Source organism: Lepisma saccharinum, chromosome 7, assembly GCF_977018435.1.
Source record: "Lepisma saccharinum chromosome 7, izLepSacc3.1, whole genome shotgun sequence".
Taxonomy (NCBI): Eukaryota; Metazoa; Arthropoda; class Insecta; order Zygentoma; family Lepismatidae; genus Lepisma; species Lepisma saccharinum.
The window spans coordinates 3,291,341-3,312,431 of record NC_139235.1 but is presented as its reverse complement, the minus strand read 5'-3'; the positions used below and the strand labels follow the sequence as shown (position 1 = coordinate 3,312,431).

At 42.5% G+C, this 21,091-nt stretch overlaps 1 long non-coding RNA gene across 1 annotated transcript in view; it reads left to right on the top strand.

Annotated features, from left to right (window-relative positions):
- Positions 1–20,377, top strand: part of LOC145989682 (uncharacterized) — a 172,130-nt gene extending 151,753 nt beyond the window's left edge. The window contains exon 4 of the long non-coding RNA XR_014441881.1: positions 18,164–20,377. This is a non-coding gene — a long non-coding RNA (uncharacterized LOC145989682). The remainder of the gene's footprint in view (positions 1–18,163) is intronic.
- Positions 20,378–21,091: the final 714 nt, after the last annotated feature.

The window sequence follows — 21,091 nt, the reverse complement described above, 5'->3', positions numbered from 1 at the left end:
AGTGGCGGGAACTGTACATGGATGTAGTTACCTCTGAACCCACCGTCTTTGCCGCCTGGTTGTCTTGCAGATGCAACCACCCACCATTACCATCATCATGAATCCCCTCTCGCAATCTGTCACAAGTTTTCCCCTCGACTCTTCTTTATCTGAATCTCCGACTCCCGACCGTTTTTGCCCTCCTTAATGAGTCGGCGATCAATAAACTTGTTCTTGCCAACTTCGTAATGAATCGAACAGAAGAATTTTCCACGACGCGGAGGAAACTGTGTTCTCCTTGGCGGAGGAGGTTCATTGTCTCCGCAAGTCTTGAGTGCTTTCGATCGCCTCTTTTACGAAAGCGGTCTTTTTCTTTTTTAGGATTGTTCTTCGCGGGCAGGAAGTGTTGAGTGCGATGCTTACTTGTTTTTTCGTGCTTCTAATGGGAAGAAACTTGCGCAGACCTTAACTTTTCTTTTATTAACCTGTTTTTGTCTTAATATTGTCCAAAGGGACCGTCGGGATTCTTGTTTGGGCGGGGACTTGATAGCCCCCCCCCCACCCTCTGTGTTGTGCACACTGTCTCTAATGTTTCTCTTATCTCACACTTCGGGTTCGAATCTTGGTCTGCACACAGGTGTGCTTTGTGAGTAGCCCTTCATCACTCATCCTGGGGCCTCCCCCATGGCGTAGTGGTATCGTCGTCCCCTTGTAATCAAGGTGTCCCGGGTTCGATACCTGGTGGAGGCACACAGTGGTTCGCTGTGGCCTAGTCCCGAGTAGCCTATTTGTACAGTCACGGACACTTCTGGGTTGTAACAACTCCATATACTTTCAATTTGCATTGCTACAACCCAGAAGTGTCCGTGACTGTACATAAGACTGGGCTTGAAAGGAAATTTCAAACTTCTTTCGATTTGTTTTTCGATCTATATAACTGATATAGATGAGCGCTTTTATTGGTACTCACATAACCTCGCTATCGGAGGTACTGGATGTTTCAGTGCGAAGTCCCGCTTTTTAAATAGCTGCAGCATTCGACATAATAACATTACAATAACGCTACTGGGTGCAAATTAGAGGAAAACTGTGGTTGAATGTCTTAACCAACACATCAAGTGACCTCCATTCTCTTCAAGACACATTCTTGCACGTTTCACCATGTTTTCTGATATACGCTTCAACATGTCTGCGTCAATATTGTTCATTTCAGCCGTGATGTTTGCCTGAAGATTCTGAATAGTTCTTGGTTTGTTGTGATGGTAAAATAGTTCTTGGTTTGTTGTGATGGTAAGTCATTCTCCCACAGTTCTCGTCTAATTTGCACCCAGTAGCGATATTGTAATGTTATTACGTCGAATGCTGTAGCTATTTAAAAAGCGGGGCTTCCCACTGAAACACCCTGTACTAGTGTGAAGTTTCAGCCTAGGCGTATTTATTTGTCTTTAATCTACAACACATCGTAATACACTTGATATCCTCTCTCTCTCTCTCTCTCTCTCTCTCTCTCTCTCTCTCTCTCTCTCTGCCTTTCTGCAATTTACCGTAACTTTCTCCCTCTTTCCTTATACCTCTCTATCTACACTTACCTTACTCTATTCGTTTCTATCTCTCTCTCTTTCACTATCGAAGATTCCAACTTTCATTTTTCTTTATCTCTTTTTATTTCTTCCCTTTTTGTTTTTCTATCTCGCCCTCTCTCTTTTTTCTTTCCTTACTCCCGTCCCTCTCATCCCTCTCTGTCTTTATGTGTTCTTTCTCTCGCTCTCTTTCTTTTTCTTACTGCTTCTCTCTCTGCCTCCCTCCCTCTTCACTTTCAGTATCTCTCTATGGGTTTCTTTCTTGCTTTCGCTCTCTTTCTGTCTGTCTCTCTCCCCCTCTGTGCGTGTGTGTGTGTGTGTGAGAGAGAGAAATTTTGCGCTTTCCTTTTCTCTCTTTCTCCAGTTTCTCTTCTCTCTCCAGTTTCTCTTCTCTCTCCCTCTCCAGTTTCTCTTCTCTCTCTCCCTCTCCAGTTTCTCTTCTCTCTCTCTCTCTCCAGTTTCTCTTCTCTCTCTCTCTCTCCAGTTTCTCTTCTCTCTCTCTCTCTCCAGTTTCTCTTCTCTCTCTCTCTCTCCAGTTTCTCTTCTCTCTCTCTCTCTCTCTCTCTCTCTCTCTCTCTCTCTCTCTCTCTCTCTCCAGTTTCTCTTCTCTCTCTCTCTCCAGTTTCTCTTCTCTCTCTCTCTCCAGTTTCTCTTCTCTCTCTCTCTCCAGTTTCTCTCGCTCTCTCTCTCTCTCTCCAGTTTCTCTTCTCTCTCTCTCTCTCTCTCTCTCTCTCTCCAGTTTCTCTTCTCTCTCTCTCTCTCCAGTTTCTCTTCTCTCTCTCTCTCTCTCTCTCTCTCCAGTTTCTCCTCTCTCTCTCTCTCTCTCTCTCTCTCTCTCCAGTTTCTCCCCCCCTCTCTCTCTCTCTCTCTCTCTCCAGTTTCTCCCCCCTCTCTCTCTCTCTCTCTCTCTCTCTCTCTCTCTCTCCAGTTTCTCCTCTCTCTCTCTAATGAGACCTATGAGAGAGAGTGAGATAAGAAAAGAGAAAAACCCTTCCCCTCTGGAAAAAGAGAGACGAAGAGAGAGAAAGAGAGAGAGAAAAAAATATGTGTGTGTGTGAGAGAGATAGAGAGAGACCCAACACGTAACAAAGGAAATAGTTATTTCGTCTGATGCGATCTATTCAGTCAGATTACAACCAGCTTCCGTTGTTTTCAATATCAAAAGTTGTTATTTTTACCTCCGCCAAACAATAATCATTTGTTTTTACACATCAGTGGATATTACGACGAAATCGAGGATATTTATTATGGAGAACAACTTCCAGACATAAAACGTTTGCAGTTTAATAAAAACATAACTAGATGAAATGAAAATACAGATACGATAAATTTGTGTTATTTTAGCTGACCGCGATCACTGTATACTCGGGGATATTTTCCACATAGGTCTATATTTCTATTCTAATGAAACGTAGTGCATTGGCGATGATACGATAAGAAAATATTTGTTTTGTTTTCGTCAGTGTTGCCACATGAAGGGAAATTTCACTTTATTACAGAATATGTTAAGTTCCAGTTTCATATTCATTTTTTCTGTTATTTTTCCTGCTCCCTTGAATATAGCCTGTATCTATATATACTTATTTCTGTTAAGTACATCGCTTTTCTGCACTTTCGGATAATAGTAACGATGAGGATTAACGATTAAATGGATTGCTGACCAGGATCCAAATCTGGTACATCTGATCAGGAAGCGAGGTGATATGTATGTAAAAAATTTAACATTTTTTCATATTTTATTCATACGGACATGGACCAACGAAAATACTACTACTGCTGCTTCCACCACCACCACTAATAATAATAATAATAATAATTACAGCTACTGCTACTACCACTACTAATACTTATTGTATGATTTGCTTAGGTGAAGGGAAAAAATGGTTCAAAAAGGGAAATTTTGCCCCTTGGAAAGGGAAATTGTGCCCTCGTATTGTGGTAACACTGGTTTCCGTTTGAGAGTTTAGAAAGAATATTTGCAGTTACAAATGTTTTCATTTTACTTTTCTGTCACTTTATTTCGTATCTGAAGGGAACAGATATACTTGTTAATGGTCTTGGACAAGTAAATATATATACAGGGCGGTTCAGTGATAAATGGCTTCAAATCGTCCTTCTAATACAGGGGCCATGTGTTTCTCCGTAGCGTTGGATTTCTTTGTTCGCCGACCTCCGTGCTTACAATATATCTGGTGAGAGTTGTGATGTACGATTGTACAGGGTGCTTCAGTGAAATTTTAACTCCTTTTGAAAGCAGAACCCGTAGATAAATACACGAAATGAATTGGAAATGTCACGGAATAATTCTGATGCTTTGTTCAAAGCCTTAGTAGCCGAGAAGTGGTTGCTTTAGTGAGCTTATTTCCATAAAGACCCTGCTTTGTCTTAGCAGGTTAACAGCTAGTCTGTCACACTGCTCTCCTGTCCGTTACTGTTTATAATTCTACATGTTCTTACTTTCGGACTGGGCACCGAAGTTCCCCGGTTCGGGTCCCGACCTTCATCAGTTTATCATTATTCGTGCTCATCGTCACGCGACGCAATTAAGAAGCATGTCGAAAATAAGGTCTGTTTTCAATCCTTAAGTGCTAATACGTATTGTAAGCGCGTGTGTTGGCGGTAAAGAGACTAGCAACACTTGAGATCTCCCCAGTGGCGTTCTGGCAGCGTCCTCGCCTTGTAATGAAAGGGTCCCGGGTTCCCACTTTTAACTGTAGGTCCAGTCCCATTTAGCCTTTATGCGCATAAAGTGGACCTAAGAAAAACTCCAATGAAGTCATGTGGGGGTAGAGAGACCCTTTCTATCTCGGCCATTTTGGAGGTGATGCGATCAGCACCACGTTCCGGCTGCCTCTTCTCCCAAGGTACCCATTTATTTGAGGCTGGGTGAACCCCAGAGCCGCTTTATGCGTGGATAAGGCCGGAAAAGTTCAGACCTTAGATCACTCAGCCCGGGAATCAAACCCGGGTCACCCGCGTGCCAGTCAGGTGCTCATACCTTTTTTTAAAAAACAAAGGAGTACCCGTAAGCTTTATCCTTATTCGCTTGTTTCTCAGTTTTCACATATTTTTTTTATTAAATTCTCCATTTTCTCATATCAGACAAACACAAACATCCATGTCCTAACCGGGATTCGAACCCGGGGCCTCTGACATCGTAGCGCACTTTGCTGGCCACTTTTTTAAAAAAAAGAATACACTTAATCTGTAGTATCCCTGTTTTTTTTTCTCTAATTTGACACATGTCGGTTTTCTCTATCTCAGTATTCTCATTTGGACCAACACAAACATCCATGCCCAAACCAGGATTCGAACCGGGGACCCCTGGCATTGCAGCGCGCTATGCTAACCACAACGCAGCTTCAAACTCAAATAGCAGCACTTTACATTTTAGCCACCAGGTGCGCTTCAGTGCGTACAAGTAAACAATTATATTTTTGTGGTGTTTACGTCAAGAAAAACCTGGAATATGAAACACGTGCACGTTGTTAATGACGTGCTAGCCTGAAATGGCCTTTAGTATTTTGCGCGCGGCTTACATTTACAGGAACGTTAGCTTTCGCGAGGGATGTTACAAGTCGTCCCCTTCCTCTTCTCTTCTAGAGCCGATTTTTTTTCATGGCAGCGAAATGAGAGGAAAAGCAAGTTTACCGTGGTGTTTTCGATAGTAAAACCGTGGAAATAACAACCGTAAACTCGGACATACCGTAATAGGGTAACTACGAAGCGTAACGTTTTTGAACGACCGTTATGGAATTTCAGATTCGTTGGGAAATGGGGTTGTTGCGCAAGGGGTCATTTGAAGCGGCGTAACCTCCTTACGAAATGATCCATCGAATACAGAGTCGTGTCTGGAGAAAAGAGAGGGAAATGCGTTGCGTGGCTTTTTGTTTTCTGATGAACAGAGGGATAGGTTGCCGAATTGTATTCGTAGCATAGACGTCTCATCTGATTGGACCTCCGTGGTTACCACCAACGCGCTACGACGGCAAGGGCCCCGGGTTCAAATCCCGGGATGGGTTCTTTGTGTTTCATAATATCATCACTCATTCTCATCGTGGCGATGAGCCGAAAGTGGCAGAAAAGTGAAGTACAGTAAACCAAATCAGTAATCAATCTTTGTTCGTATCTTCATGATGATAATTATTGAATCGGCCGTAATATCCACTGATGTGTAAAAAGGAAACTAATACTGTTCATCGGATTTAACAATAGTAGCTTTTTGATATTGAAAACAACGGAAGCCGCTTGTAATCTGACTGAATAGATTCCACCAGGCGCAATAACTATTTCCTTTGTTACGTGTTGTTTTCACACACAGAGAGACAGAAAAATCAAGAAGGGAGGGGGGAGATAGAGCGAGAAGGAAAGTGGAGAGAAAGAGAGGCAGACAGAAAAGGAGAGAGAGAAAGAGAGGAAGACAGAAAAAGCGAGAGGGGGAGACAGAAAGTGGGGGAGAGAGAGAGATAAAGAGAGAGGCAGTCAGAAAAGGAGAGAGCGAGAGGGGAGACAGCGAGAAAAAAGTTTAGGGGAGAGAGAGAGACAGAAAAAGCGAGAGGGGGAGACAGCGGGAAAGAAGTGGGGAAGAGAGAGAGGAAGACAGAGAAAGCGAGAAAGAAAGTGGAGAGAGAGAAAGAGGCAGACAAAAAAGGAGAGAGAGACGAAAAACGATAGGGGGAGACAGCGAGAAAGAAAGTGGGGAGAGAGAGAAAGAGGCAGACAGAAAAGGAGAGAGAGACGAAAAACGATAGGGGGAGACAGAGCGAGAAAGAAAGTGGGGAGAGAGAGAAAGACAGAAAGCGAGAAAGAAAGTGGGGAGAGAAAGAGAGGCAGACAAAAAAGGAGAGAAAGAGAGACAGAAAAAGCAAGGGGGGAGACAGAGCGAGAAAGAAAGTGGGAGAGAGAGAGAGAGAGAGAGAGAGATAAAGGGAGACAGGAAGACGGAGAACGAGACAGAAGAGTTTTATTTTTAGTACATTAATTTTTTGGTCAACTTTCTCTTCTGACTATGTTTTCGATGTCATTTTCGTGTACATTCATGGGAAAAAGTACTTCCCCTAGAGCCTTAATACCAGTAGTCTTATGAGGGAAGTATTTCTTTACACGTCTGTACATGTGTACACCTTCCATTGTAACGTTAAGGTAGGCCTAAAATTGGACATTGTATGATACGTACAGCCTATGGGGTCGTATCTGGAAGGAGACTGCCAACCTATCTTACTACATATATGTGCCAGATTCCGGTACATCCCTTTTACGCCCGATATAACTTCCACGAAAGGTAAATAGGATGATTCAAGAGCCGCGGCACTTCCCTTTGGAAGCTACACCGCGAAAGTAGTCCTCCGTTTGTTCTGCCCGCTCAAGAGACCTCTTGGCGAAGTCGGGAGAAACGATTAATCAAGCCCTTAAGACTTTTCGCCAACTGATTACTCCCTGCTGAATAGGAGTTGGTTTGGTGGCTCAGTACACTCCGTTCTAAAAAATAAGGGGTGGAGGGGGATATACTCCCGGATGAGTATCGATCCCCAGTACCTTTTGCTGGACACCGTCCCCCCGTTCGCTTTGCATGGTGCCTCCGGATCTACGTTAAAGGGGAGCTCTTCGTTCGGTGTGCACGCTTTTGCCGAGCCAGACTTCACCCTCTTGTAGGGATGGTATTTCTCCTTGTTGGGGATATCTCTGCCAGACTTCACCATCTTGCAGGGATACCCTCTTGTAGGGATGGTATTTCTCCTTGTTGGGGATATCTCTGCCAGAATTCACCCTTTTGTAGGGATGGTATTTCTCCTTGTAGGAATGGTTATCTCTGCCAGACTTCACCCTCTTGCAGGGATACCCTCTTGTAGGGATGGTATTTCTCCTTGTTGGGGATATCTCTGCCAGAATTCACCCTTTTGTAGGGATGGTATTTCTCCTTGTAGGAATGGTTATCTCTGCCAGACTTCACCCTCTTGCAGGGATACCCTCTTGTAGGGATGGTATTTCTCCTTGTTGGGGATATCTCTGCCAGAATTCACCCTTTTGTAGGGATGGTATTTCTCCTTGTAGGAATGGATATCTCTGCCAGACTTCACCCTCTTGCAGGGATACCCTCTTGTAGGGATGGTATTTCTCCTTGTTGGGGATATCTCTGCCAGACTTCACCATCTTGCAGGGATACCCTCTTGTAGGGATGGTATTTCTCCTTGTTGGGGATATCTCTGCCAGAATTCACCCTTTTGTAGGGATGGTATTTCTCCTTGTAGGAATGGTTATCTCTGCCAGACTTCACCCTCTTGCAGGGATACCCTCTTGTAGGGATGGTATTTCTCCTTGTTGGGGATATCTCTGCCAGAATTCACCCTTTTGTAGGGATGGTATTTCTCCTTGTTGGGGATATATCTGCCAGAATTCACCCTCTTGTAGGGATGGTATTTCTCCTTGTTGGGGATATCTCTGCCAGAATTCTGCCTTTTGTAGGGATGGTATTTCTCCTTGTAGGAATGGATATCTCTGCCAGACTTCACCCTCTTGCAGGGATACCCACTTGTAGGGATGGTATTTCTCCTTGTTGGGGATATATCTGCCAGACTTCACCATCTTGAAGGGATACCCTCTTGTAGGGATGGTATTTCTCCTTGTTGGGGATATCTCTGCCAGACTTCACCCTTTTGTAGGCATGAACTTGCTGTGTCAGACTTACCCTCTTGTGGTGATGGTATTTCATCTTGTAGGAATGGACAATTGTGCCAGACTTTACCCTCTTGTAGGCATGAACTTGCTGTGCCAGATTCACCCCACTTGCCCTCTTGTGGGGTGGTATATCATCTTGTAGCAATGGACATCTGTGCCAGATTTCGCCCTCTTGTAGGGATGTGCTTGCTGTGCCAGACTTCAGCTTATGCCGTCTTAACCTGCGACCAGTATAAGCCTCTGCAGGGTTGTGTGTTGTTGTTGTTTTTTTTTTTTTTTTGTCCGTCTGTGTGGTGGGTACCTTTTTACAGCATCAGCTTTTAACATAGAACAAGGAGCTTTTAGTTCTCGGAGACATGTATTGTTTTTTATTGTGATAGATGCTGAGCCCCATATAATGTGATGGGTGCAGGTACCCTAAGTGCTGAAGCACCCATAATTTTCATTTGAATCAATCAATCTTGCTTAAGAACTGAAGGGAGCCGTGTCGCTTCTGTCTGACCCCCTGTTGTCGCGTATCGCTCGCACTGGGCCGTTTTATGGATACTGATTGATTGATTTGGTGTTTTAAGTCCACTGTATGCACACTAAGGCTAATCGGGACTGGGACTACAGCTTAAAGTGGGATCCGAACCACTATGCCCCCCCACCGGATATCGAACCCGGGACTCCTTGATTACAAGTCGACGACGCTATCTGGGAGGCCCGTTTTATGAATATGGTCCATTGCGTCGCCTCCGTGGCGGAGTGGATGGGTGCTCTTTATGAGTGTCCCTTCATCAATGGCATCATCTTCGCGATTAGCGAAAAGTCTCGGTAAAGCGAAGTAAAATAAACTATGTTCGCGCAAGCGCAGCGAATGATTTGCTTCAGACTGGAGGAAACAGTTTCGCTTATCGCTTCGGTGTGGAAGCTTCCGTATTTTGATAAATTCAATTTTGGAAGCTCTGCATCATAGGTTGAAACAAGATCCAATTCTATCTTGTTGCAGATAATCCCCACAGAAAAAGGGTGGTGACCCAGTTGAGCGAACAGTGGCGTCAGTAGAAGCAAAAGATTGAGAGCGACAGCTGGCAGCAAAGCCTTAGAAAAACAGCCATCACTTATCGCAGATCTCTGGGAGCCCCCTCGTGTCTTTTTTTCCGGGAGGGAGTCTTGTGTTAACATTGCATGGAAAAACACGGCGCACACTCTCTGCAAGGGACTCGCCGTATGGAGTTGCGGTTTCCACAGCAACCTTGAAATAATGGCTGCAAAGGGAGAGAGGCCGGGAAAAGGACTTCCTCAAGTAGATGATGCAGGCAAAATAAATGGCGATGCGTGGGAATCGTTGGTATACAGCGCCTTTTGTCGGTAGTGTTTGATTCGAGAAGTAGGGAACTGTGTTTTTCCAAGGCACAATGGGACATACTATGCGCTTGAAGTTCGACTGTCAACTTATCAAAGACCTCTCTCAAGTCTGTCGTTCTTGATAAGCCTGGTTGGGAAGCTTCATTGACGATATAGTACCTCTGACCTTGAAGCATTGGCGCTGGTGTGGAGAGTGTAAACTTCAGTGGTGACGAAAGCTCAATGTCTTTTGGAGAGATTGAGTTGTTTTTCAGTCCACTTCATGCACAGAAAGGCTAATCGGGACTGCAGCTACTGTTTAAAGTGAAGTCCGAACCACTATGTACCTCCACCCTTGATTACAAGGCGACGACGTTACCACTACGCCATCCGGGAGGCCCCAATGTGCTTTGAACAAGGTAGGGGCTGCTGTAACAGCCCATTTTTCGCCAAAAATGTATTTGAAGCTGTGCAGTGGCGGCAGTGGGTTCCAAAAAACTGGGGGTTCAGTTCCTTTGTTTTTTTAACGTTCTTGTCATCATTTCTCCCACACATACATGCCGCTGGACGATGCAGTGACCATACCCAGAGCTCACTTGGTTAAAGTGACGAGAAGGGACAATAGATGAGGCAACTCTTTCGACTGTCAACCGTGGCACGCGTTGTGGTTTCGGCAAGAAGAGGGATGGGACACTATAACGTGGCGACTTTACTTTCTCTTCGTAGACAAGGCTTAACATTAAGAGAACATAGTGGGGGAGGGGTGGAGGGGAGAGGATGTGGGTGGACAACTTCCCCCACGATCCCCAAAATTGTCGTCATTGATCGACTTTTCACCCAATTAATCTGGGGGTCGACTTGACCTCATCGACGAAGTTCCAGCGTTCGAGTCCTGGCCTCGTCATTGGTGTTCTTTAGGAGTGTCGTCACATTTACCAATGCCATCTAATCATCGCTCATCGTCGCGATATTCCAAATGTGGCATATAATTGACGTAAAGTAAGGAAAACCACTGAACCATGCTTACATCTATCCTTTTTTGCGTATGATTGGATTGTTTTGCTTTGTTTTTCGCTTCTTCCACCTTTGGCTAATCGCGACGATGGGATGCGTGATGAAAGTGATAAATGGACACTTACATACCCTATGCCCAGGACGGGATTTTTTTTTTTTTTTGTATGAGAGATTGAAAATACTACCTATAATAAGTCATCACATAAAAGGGGAATATATATAAAAAGATAATATACAAAAAAAAGTTATACATTAATTAAAGTCTAACATACACCCTCATTTTTTTTGCAATTTTTGTAGGAATACTGGGCCAAAGTGGGGGGGTATGACCCCCACCAACCTCCCTCGGGCACTCCACTACGCATGAGTCATGGTATTTTATTTACACGTTTATATTTTAGGAAGTTTTCAGACCGAAGTGATAAGCGACACGTGTTACTTGGAAATGAACCTATTGAAATCAATGCTCGTCAATACGAGGTGTATCAAAAAGTTTCGAGACTAGCTCAGTTTACAAGAAAGTACTTTGTTTATCTACGTTAACACACTATCACCTTCAAAATAGTCCCCTTGCACAGCGAAACGGCGCTCCCAGCGTTCCTGCCCTTCTGGAATGTGTCCTGGAAGTCTTCTTTTCGAAGCGTGTGCGATTCGAGCTGGATCTTTGCAATGGAGTCAAAACGGCGACCTTTGAGCTGGATTTTCATCTTCAGGAAGAGGGCCAAGTCCACAGGAGCCAAAACTGCTTCCGTATGACACACCGACAATGGCAGTAATGTTATGGATTGTTCACCGACGATCTTCATGCTCAAGTTACCGATGGTTTCGACATTGTCGGGGGTTGCACTCGTTGAAGGTCTTCCTTATATATCTTCGTCTTCTAGTGATGTTCTTTAGCTTTTGAAGCGTGTGTGCTACTCAAACCACCTTGATCTACTCATTGCAGCATCACAGTAAACTTGCCGAATCATGTCCAGCTTCTCTGTGGCAGATTTGCCCAGTTTCACGCAGAATTTCACGTTCGCTCTTTGCTACAACTGGCTGTCCATGAAATTGCTGACGTGGTGACAATAGCATCAGTCTCGCAGCTCCCGATGTACACAGGACGATGTCACGTGGCACACTGGCGTATCAAGGTCTGTGCTCCCTGTGACTGTGCATGCAGCCTTGTGCTGTCATCTGTTGGCGTGCTACAGAACTAGTCTCGAAACTTTTTGATACCACCTCGTACATATTTCTTTGTAAGAGCTATAGCCCACTCAAACGTCGAGGAGATGGCAACTAAGATACATTTTAGGCGGGAATATGAACATGCTTATGCTGCGCCCACTATAATGCCCTGTGAACCCGATTGAGTGCGCATGCGAAGGGGCAGTGGGGCTTCTCTGCCGAGCATCTTCCCAGAAAGGGTGGACGTTGCGATGCCAGATGCGTTGGCTAGGAACGTAGCGACCTCATTGTATTCGCGACAGGTTTACGTAAAATCAATTGAAAGATCGGCTCCACTGGCGGGCGCTGAATACTAATTTCCCTGTAATCGATTTGATGTTGCCGAGAGCCTGACGTCGGGCCTCGATATAATGATGTTAGGCTTGGCAATCGGAAGAGAGGCGGACGGGAGAATCTGGGCCGCAGTTAATTGTCATCGGTGTCTTAAGGCATTGTTGCTCCATGTGCTTATGTACGAGGGTCGAACGTTTAGTCGCGGCAGTGCGAGTTGAAGTGTGTCGGAGACAGTGTTGCCATACGAGTGGGATTTTTTGTAGAAAGGGAAATTTCGTGGGGAAAAACTATAACAATTGATTTATTTGGTTTATTTCACTTCGCTTTTCTGCCACGTTAGGCGACGATGATGAAGGGACACACACAAAGAATACTCATGCCCGGCCGGGATTCTAACCCAAGACCTCTGGCGTTGTAGCGCTCGCAGTTATGGAAGTGTGTTTTTGAGACAAGTTTTGCCACACGAATGAACAATTTTTTAGTGGAAAGGTAAATTTCGTGGGAAAATGAAGTTTGATTGATTTCGTTTATCTTCGCTTTTCTGCCATTTTGGCTAATCGCGAGGGGTGTACGGGGTGACCTTTTTCAAGACAATCAACTATCAACCTCACCCATGGCCAGTATAATTCTCTGTGGGATTTACGTTTTTAGTCCACTTTATGCACAGAAAGGCTAATCGGGACTGGATCTATAGTTTAAAGTGGAATCCGAACCACTGTGCCATGTGATTGTACCTTCATCTATTTCATCTTATCGTTCATTAATTCAGTGGCTAATAGCCTAGATGAGGATGAGTGACGATGATGATGAAATTGATGAATGAACACTCACAAAGATCACCCTACCGAGGCCTATACAATCCCGTTACTATTCATTCCAAGCGTTACAATTAACACAGCTACGTGAAAATAATCAAAATGGAAATACAGGGTGTTCAGAAACGAACGTGGCTAAATTGAGAAGTATGTTTTGTAACAGGTGCTGAAAATGTCCAAAATTGTGCATTTGACACAAAACCCTTGCTTCCAAACACCTTGTAGGCCTTCTCGATGGTAGCCTTGTCACGTTGTAATCAAGGGGTCCCGGGTTCGATTCTCAGTGGAGGCACATAGTGGTTCGTATCCCACTTTAAACTGTAGGTCCAGTCCCCATTAGCCTTACTGTTCATAAAGTGGACTTAAAGCATCAACTCAATGAATTAAACACCTTGTGTAATGTTTCAAGCGATGTCTTTTCTACAAGACGTTGAATGTTGACGTGCAGCTGTTGAATGCAGTGAACATCCTTGAGATAGCCCCAAAGGAAAAGGTCGTGTTGGCCATATTTTGACATCAGTCATGGCCATACACTTTTCTAAACACTGTACAAAGCAGTTTGCGTGTGGTACACTCAACGGCGAAAGAAACAGTAGACGAATTGTCCATCACTATTTTCATTCGGTCTGTATTAACCAATGCGATGGCGATGAATAGAAACAATGGCGTCAATAAACAGAGAACAAGGCCTGCTTCGAACCAACATAGTTTTATTCCTTAAATCAACATAGGATGTAGAACAAAAAAGTAATGAAAATAGCTATGGACAATTTGTGGCCGCGGTGGCTCAGTCGGTAACGCGTCTGACTACCATGCTAAAGGTCCCGGGTTCGATCCCCGGCCGGTTCAAATCCGGGAACTTTTCTAACGATGGAAGCGCCCCCGGCGCCCATCCAGCGTCGAATAACATGGGTACCTGGGGGAAACTCTGGGGGGTAAAGGCGGTCAGGGGCGTGATGCTGATCACATCACCCCCACTCACGACCGGATCAAGAAAGTGTGGGGCGTTACCCCCACACCCCCTATACGCCTTCATGGCGTGGTGCTAAGCACAGGGGAACACTTTTATGGACAATTTGCCTACTATTACCTTTGCCGTTGACTGTACGTGGAGGCAATCGACCATTACTAACGAGTCTTTTGCGAGACTCGAAAGTAGTCTGTGCATGCTCTTTTCAGCAGCACCGAAAATTAATGTTACAGCGCACTTGAATGATGTGTATATATACCCTTTAACGTCGCTGAGACAAAAGACTTGCCCCCTTCCACCAAGGAGGGGCTTAAAAAACGCATTCCATCACGACAGTCTCGCTCAAGGTATAAGGATTCGAAAGCAGTTTATGTGCGGTTATTACGAGGGAATTGATGTCTTTGTCGTGGCGGAGGCCTTCGTTTTTATTTGACTTGCTGATGATGCATCATGGGAGTGTGTTTACAGTGCACGGAACAGGCGCATTTGCCAAGTTTTTAATGGCCCCCCCGTGGAAGACCGGCTCCCATTTCGGGATCCTGAGCTGGCTGCAAGATGCTCTCTCTGCATCTTCCCGCCGAGGCAATAACTTTTACCCCCAGAGTGCGTGGCCGGGGGTTGATCGGGAAAGGTTTTGTAGGTCGTTAGTGGTGGTGTAGTTCGCAGAGCCGTAAGCGGACCGGTGCACCGTGCGTCGCTAATGAAGGGACATTCTGCGGATTGATTGAGAGGGTTAGGTCGTTACACGGAATAAGCGGCAATGACCTTCCTTTCATGATTAATATTAGGTAATCGACTCCCCTTGACGCTTAAAATGCACGCTATCATCTCCATTGACGCCTAAAATTAGGCGATCGTCTCCTATTGACTTTTGAAATTAGGCGATAGCCTTTCTTTGACTTTTGAAATTAGGCGATAGCCTTTCTTTGACTTTTGAAATTAGGCGATAGCCTTTCTTTGACTTTTGAAATTAGGCGATAGCCTTTCTTTGACTTTTGAAATTAGGCGATAGCCTTTCTTTGACTTTTGAAATTAGGCGATAGCCTTTCTTTGACTTTTCAAATTAGGCGATAGCATTTCTTTGACTTTTGAAGTTAGGCGATAGCATTTCTTTGACGTTTGAAGTTAGGCGATAGCCTTTCATTGACGTTTGAAGTTAGGCGATAGCCTTTCATTGACGTTTGAAGTTAGGCGATAGCCTTTCATTGACGTGTGAAATTAGATATACGCCTCCCATCGTAGTGGGGCGAATCCATGACAAAGTGATCCTACCACTGAAAAAATCAAATTAGTCCAAATACTATTCACACAGCATTAAACTTTAGCTTAGTGCGGGCACTAAATAGTTACTAATTTGATATTACATGTCCTGGAATGGCTTTAGGCATTCAGATTAACAAAGAGAAAATGTGATAAAGGTTGTCTTTTTACATTAAGACTTGAGTGTATAAGCAATAAATTTGTAATTTTCACAAATACATTTGGTTATTATTAAACTTTATAAGTTGAGGGGGTTCTTTTCCCCTTCGATATTGTTCAGTTAAAGTATTAGGTGAGTAATATGGGATTAAATGGAGTTAATTAATGAGGTTTATCACATAAGTCACACTCGGAACTTTTTAAAAAAATTAATAACAGTAAAAATATAAATGTTTTCACTGGAAGGTTGCAATCTACATTTCCCCCCAAAAAAATATGATGGATAAACAAGTTGTAAAAATACAGTTTTTCAAGTTTTGGGGTGGTAGGTGAAGCTTTTACCGCCGTGTGAGTCACACCCGGATCTCCAGTTATTTGAATCGTGTGGTTGTCACACCCGGAACTCTTCGATTGGCCCAGTGTAAAATTAAGCGATCTCCTCCCATCGCAGTGTAAAATTAGGCGAAGGCCTCCCATTGACATGTGAAATTAGGCAATACCACCCATTGACATGTGAAATTAGGCAATACCACCCATTGACATGTGAAATTAGGCAATACCACCCATTGACATGTGAAATTAGGCAATACCACCCATTGACATGTGAAATTAGGCAATACCACCCATTGACGTGTGAAATTTAGGCAATCACACCTATTGACGTGTAAAATTAGGCGAAGGCCTTCCATTGACGTGTAAAATTAGGCGAAGGCGTCTCATTGACGTGTGAAATTAGGCATTACCACCCATTGACATGTAAAATAAGGCGAAGGTATCCCATTTGACGTGTAAAAGTAGACAATCGCCTCACAGCAGCGTAAAATTAGACGAAGGTATCCCATTGATATGTGAAAATAGGCTATCGCTCCTCCCCCCATTGACGTAAAATCAGGCGATTGCCTTCCTCTGAGGCGTAAAATTAGGCGATTTGATTCCTAAAGAAAAACAGTCACAACTAACAAATCGTCAGTTACCACAACAGCTGTACCCACTTGTCTACGCCTCAGACGAAGAAGGAGCAAGAAGTTGATGCGAAGCGTGAAAGTGCTGGAACCTTCAATAAGACTTCCTGTTGTAATTAACTCGCAATCTGCACATCAGACGAGGTGGTCCCTAATATCGTCGAAGGAACAGAACCAGAACTGTAAGGAGCAAAATGGTTTCCTGTTTGTATTTTTCTCCATCTGTCAAAGCAACGATTTGGCCTTACGGAAACCTGTTGGCAATCTCTCCGACAGCCAATCGCAAGGTCGCCCGATCAAAGGTCTCAAACGTGTTTTCCATCGCTCATGCACGCTTAGTAACTTTGTCAAGACTAGGACTAATGAGACGCTCTTTTTAATGAACATGATTTGAATTTCTGCTTGTTACAAGCTGTTTCCGACGAGGCTCTGGTGCTTGCACTCAGAACCTCCTCTGTCATCTGTGACTTGTGCATGTTTACTTTTTTATTATTATTATCCCTTCATCATGCTTATATCATCACCTCATGGTTGCGATTAGCCAAAAAGTGGCAGAAATGCGACATCCAATTATATACATGCATATAAACTCCTGTGTGTTGATCGGAAGTTTCTCCTGTTTGGAATTCTGCATGAAAATCTGTCTAAAGACAGAACTGAGCACAGTCAGACGTGTATTCTTGTTCTTCATAAGTGTTCATTCCTGAGGTTGGTTTGTCAATCTCTTTTTTGCCATTCGAAAATTTTTACCCCCGCCCCCTACGGGCGAAAGTTTCAAAGGAAAAAGCGTTCTGCTCGACTTTTTTTTTAAGTCCAACCGTTTTCACATTGCGAGTCATTTAACGTCACCGATTTTGCAAAAAAAAAAAAAAAAAAAAAAAAAAAAAAAAAAAAAAAAAAAAAAAGAAAAAGCCGATATAGATCCAAACCAAATTAAATTCTATTTAACATTACGTTATAAAATTACATAGTATATTTATTAACAGAAATGGATGAATGTAAGTGATATTAACAATATCAACAAATTTTATTGGACTTACAGCTTACGTCTGGCTGTTTGCGCCCAGCATACATTTTAAGTACAAAAACATACAAATTTCACACATAAGCTTATATAGGGTGTTCCGTATAGGACGCCGAATTAGAAAATTAAATAAAAATAGGGAAAATGTCATGAAAATAGTTATATTTCACATATATGTAAGCAATAACATCTCCCATTTACGTATGAAAGACAATGTCAGGCATATGTCCACCCCTACTGAGTCTGCATGTATTTATACGCTCCACAAAATTATTGATAACCCTCTCGCAGGTGTCTGTCCCGATGCTTCCAATAACAGGTATGATTTCTTCATTCCCAAAAGGGTTCGTGGTTTGTTGACGTACACCTGTGATTTCACAAACCCCCATAAGAAGAAATCCTGGTCACCGTGCAAAGAGAACACTGTCTGCGTTGCACTTTCACCACTATGCTAAAATGTCTTCACAATGAGAACACGTTGCTCAGTCGTAAACTGTTCCATATCGTAACCACAACAAACGAGTCTAAACAATTGAGGCTACATTAATCGGCATGACAACAGATGCCAACATTGGTAAGACCAGGTCTGCCAACCTCGAAACAAAACAATAGTGTCCTGTATGGAACACCCTTTATATTCATCTTGCTTTCATATAGTAAGTGATATTAAAATATTGTTAAAGACAAGATGAACATATAAGGGGGTAGTCAGTGGCCGATGAAGGCCTCCCATTGGATACTGAATACTTTAACTTTATTTGCACGTTCATTAGAGATTTACTGTTAATTTACCTTTAGCCATTTCTGAAATATTGACATGATCATGGTTTTAATGCTATTGCTGTGCATATGTTGTAAATGCTTCTGACACAAGGTTTCTTTGTCTTTCACAGTTGAGGTCTCGATCGGTGACATCGTGGCGACATAGCACGCACCATGGCGAAGAGCTGTCTGTCTTCTGCTGGTGAGGACTGGAGTGAACTGCTGTGATGAATGTTAGGATGTGTGTTGTGCGAGTGCAACTGGCGACACTCAGGGCTAGTGCAATGAAGATGCAAAAATTGAAAGTGTTTAACAAGAGAAAACAAAAGAAGTACGTAGTGAAGAACTTTAAAAACAACAACAACTTTGCCTCACTGCTGCCGATTCTTTAACTGTGAAATAGATAAACATTTATGAACAAATATTATAATACAGAACTTAGTGAATTACAAGGACAATTTTTAAATTGGAGTGCAGGTCCGTGGTGGAAGCGGTGTCACCCTATCGCCATGCGCTTTTTTTTTTTTTTTTTATGTTTTTGATTTAACTAAATTCAGTGCGCTCATAGCTTGATTTCGTATACTCGATTAAGTAGCTGTATATTATACATTTGTTGTATTGTGTGTAGCTTTGTGATTATTAATTTTGACTTCTTTTTATACTAAGTTGGTAGAATAACTTCTATACTACTGATTGTGACACTGCTACTTTTGTAAGGGAAAGAAATAAGGTCCAGGTTTGGACGTTTTCAATAAGACATGTTTTGATTTCGTGCGAGATTTCAGCATCTAGTTTACGTCGAAACCCAAACTATCCTGTTTTGAGATCCATCGTTACTTGTACAATATTGCAGCCTGGTATATCTTTTTTAAGTTTCCTGTTTTCGTCAGTTCCCAACAGCTTCCTATGTTCAATATGCTTTGTTTAGTTCGTTCAACTTGGAGGTTGTGTACATAAAAGAAGTCAACCCTTTTAAAATTTGTGCAATTGCTTCAACACATGTAAGTTTTCGAGGTGACATATGGAAGCTTGTATATTTTGGTTTAAGTACATAAGGATCTCATCGATCGGATATGGATACTGAAAGAAGTGGTAATATATACATATATATATAAATATGTATGTGTATACAGTTAATTACTAAGTGATTTGAATTGCCTTCAACGGCTTGTTTCCTTTTTTTTGTAATTGGTATGTGATAGAATCTCGTAGTGTAAATGGTACACTCAATTCTAGAACCAACGTATGTTTAGCGGCATGCAACTGTCATCATTAAAAAAAAGCTGTGTCGTCAAATCGTAGTAGCCTTTGCCCAGCGAGTTTACATCCATCCTTAAAAGTACAAAGCTGGTCATACGGTCATTTCTAATTCTACCTCATGTAACTCCAATGCGACGAATCTATAATCGTCGATATTAATACTGCACCGCAACTTTGAGCTGTAGCTAGTTTAATGGGTGTTTTCTAAGAAAAGAAAAGTATATATATATATTACAAAAAAAAAATGAACGAAGAAATATATATTAACGCGGAGTGAGTCACAGTTTTCTTCTTAAGTGCTAATTTCACATGAAGTGGGCACCTGAGCGTACAAATTGCTTTTCTTTTACTGAAAAACCGTAGCTTTGTTCTGAGAACTTTGACTCATTCTAAGTCCAGCATGAGAAAAAAAAAACGTACCTGCTTTAACGGTGAAGAATACATTGACTGGCGAAGTCAAGTACAAGCTACTGTTCTTTCAATTATTATTAGCTGGTAGGTCTACCCCTCATCCCCCCCCGTAGGCTCAAGTAGAGTTTATTTTCTTCCCCCCATTTGTGATTTTGTTTTGTTTTTGCCCCCCCGCGCCCCCCTCTATGTGCCTGTTCACTTCGGGCCAGTGTGTCGGCTTGGTTTCGGTCAACTGCCTGATTTTTTTTCTTCTTGAAACCCACACTAAACCAGTGTTACCCGCAGTGTCAAGAGGGTTTAGGGGGAAAACGACATACAACCCACTGGAAGTTTTACCTGTAAATTATTTTTCAAACAATTAGCAACATCAGTGCATTCGTGGTATAGCAAAGAAAAAAAATCACTTACTAGGAGCAAAATGTCTGGAAAAAAATGTTCCTCGGGAGAAACAATAACATTTTTGTGATGCTGTTAAATGTAACTAGAAGAAAATGCACAAAGTCTGCACGGAATTTGATATATATTGTAGAGGTAAGTATTATATTACACACAGCTCACAAAATATTCCTAGTTTTTTCCTATCAAAAAGAGAAAAAAAAAGTTGAATCCTGCTTTCCTAGGCAACTATGACTGTCCTCAACGAATGAATGCACCAATGCAACTATATCCTTTTTTTTAAAAAAAAAACAAAAAACAAGAAACCACGTTTCATGTTGCTATCTTTCGAAACTCCACCCACAATTTTGAAAATGTTCTGTGTCAAAGTCCTTTTGAAATAGATGTTCCACTGTCTCCACCGACGCCGCTGTTAAGGGAAATTAACCATTCTTCTACGAAGAATCAAAATAACCTACATCAGCTTTTTTCCCCTCCCAAAAAGAGAAAATATTATTTGCATTTTTTCACATACTGTGAATATTGTGACATTTGCCATCTAGTAGAATAGACTTTCCCCCCTTTTTTTAATTTTTGTGATTTTCCCCCTTGTAGCATATTTGCCTTAAGAGTAACAAATCTTAATGCATTATCTGTTTTTTGAAGTATTTTGGATGAAAATGGAGTCGAGATTAAAAAAAATGAATGTGGAATAAGTGTGTAATGGGTGTATGATATTAAATGTGCAATGCATAAATGGGAAATTCTGAACATTATGTATGTGTCCAATGTGAAGAGACTTAAAAAGGTTTCACTAATGATATTTGAGTATAGGAATGGAACTGTAAATAGAATATGGATCTGTAGAATGAATGATAAAAGGAAATGCAATGGTGAATACAAGGACTGAAGACTCTTAGTATTACTACGACCCCCCCCCAAATCTTTACGAGTGTCACGCTGTAAAAACCAAGGCATGCATGCCTTTTTTCTGGTTTTCACAAATTCCAGGG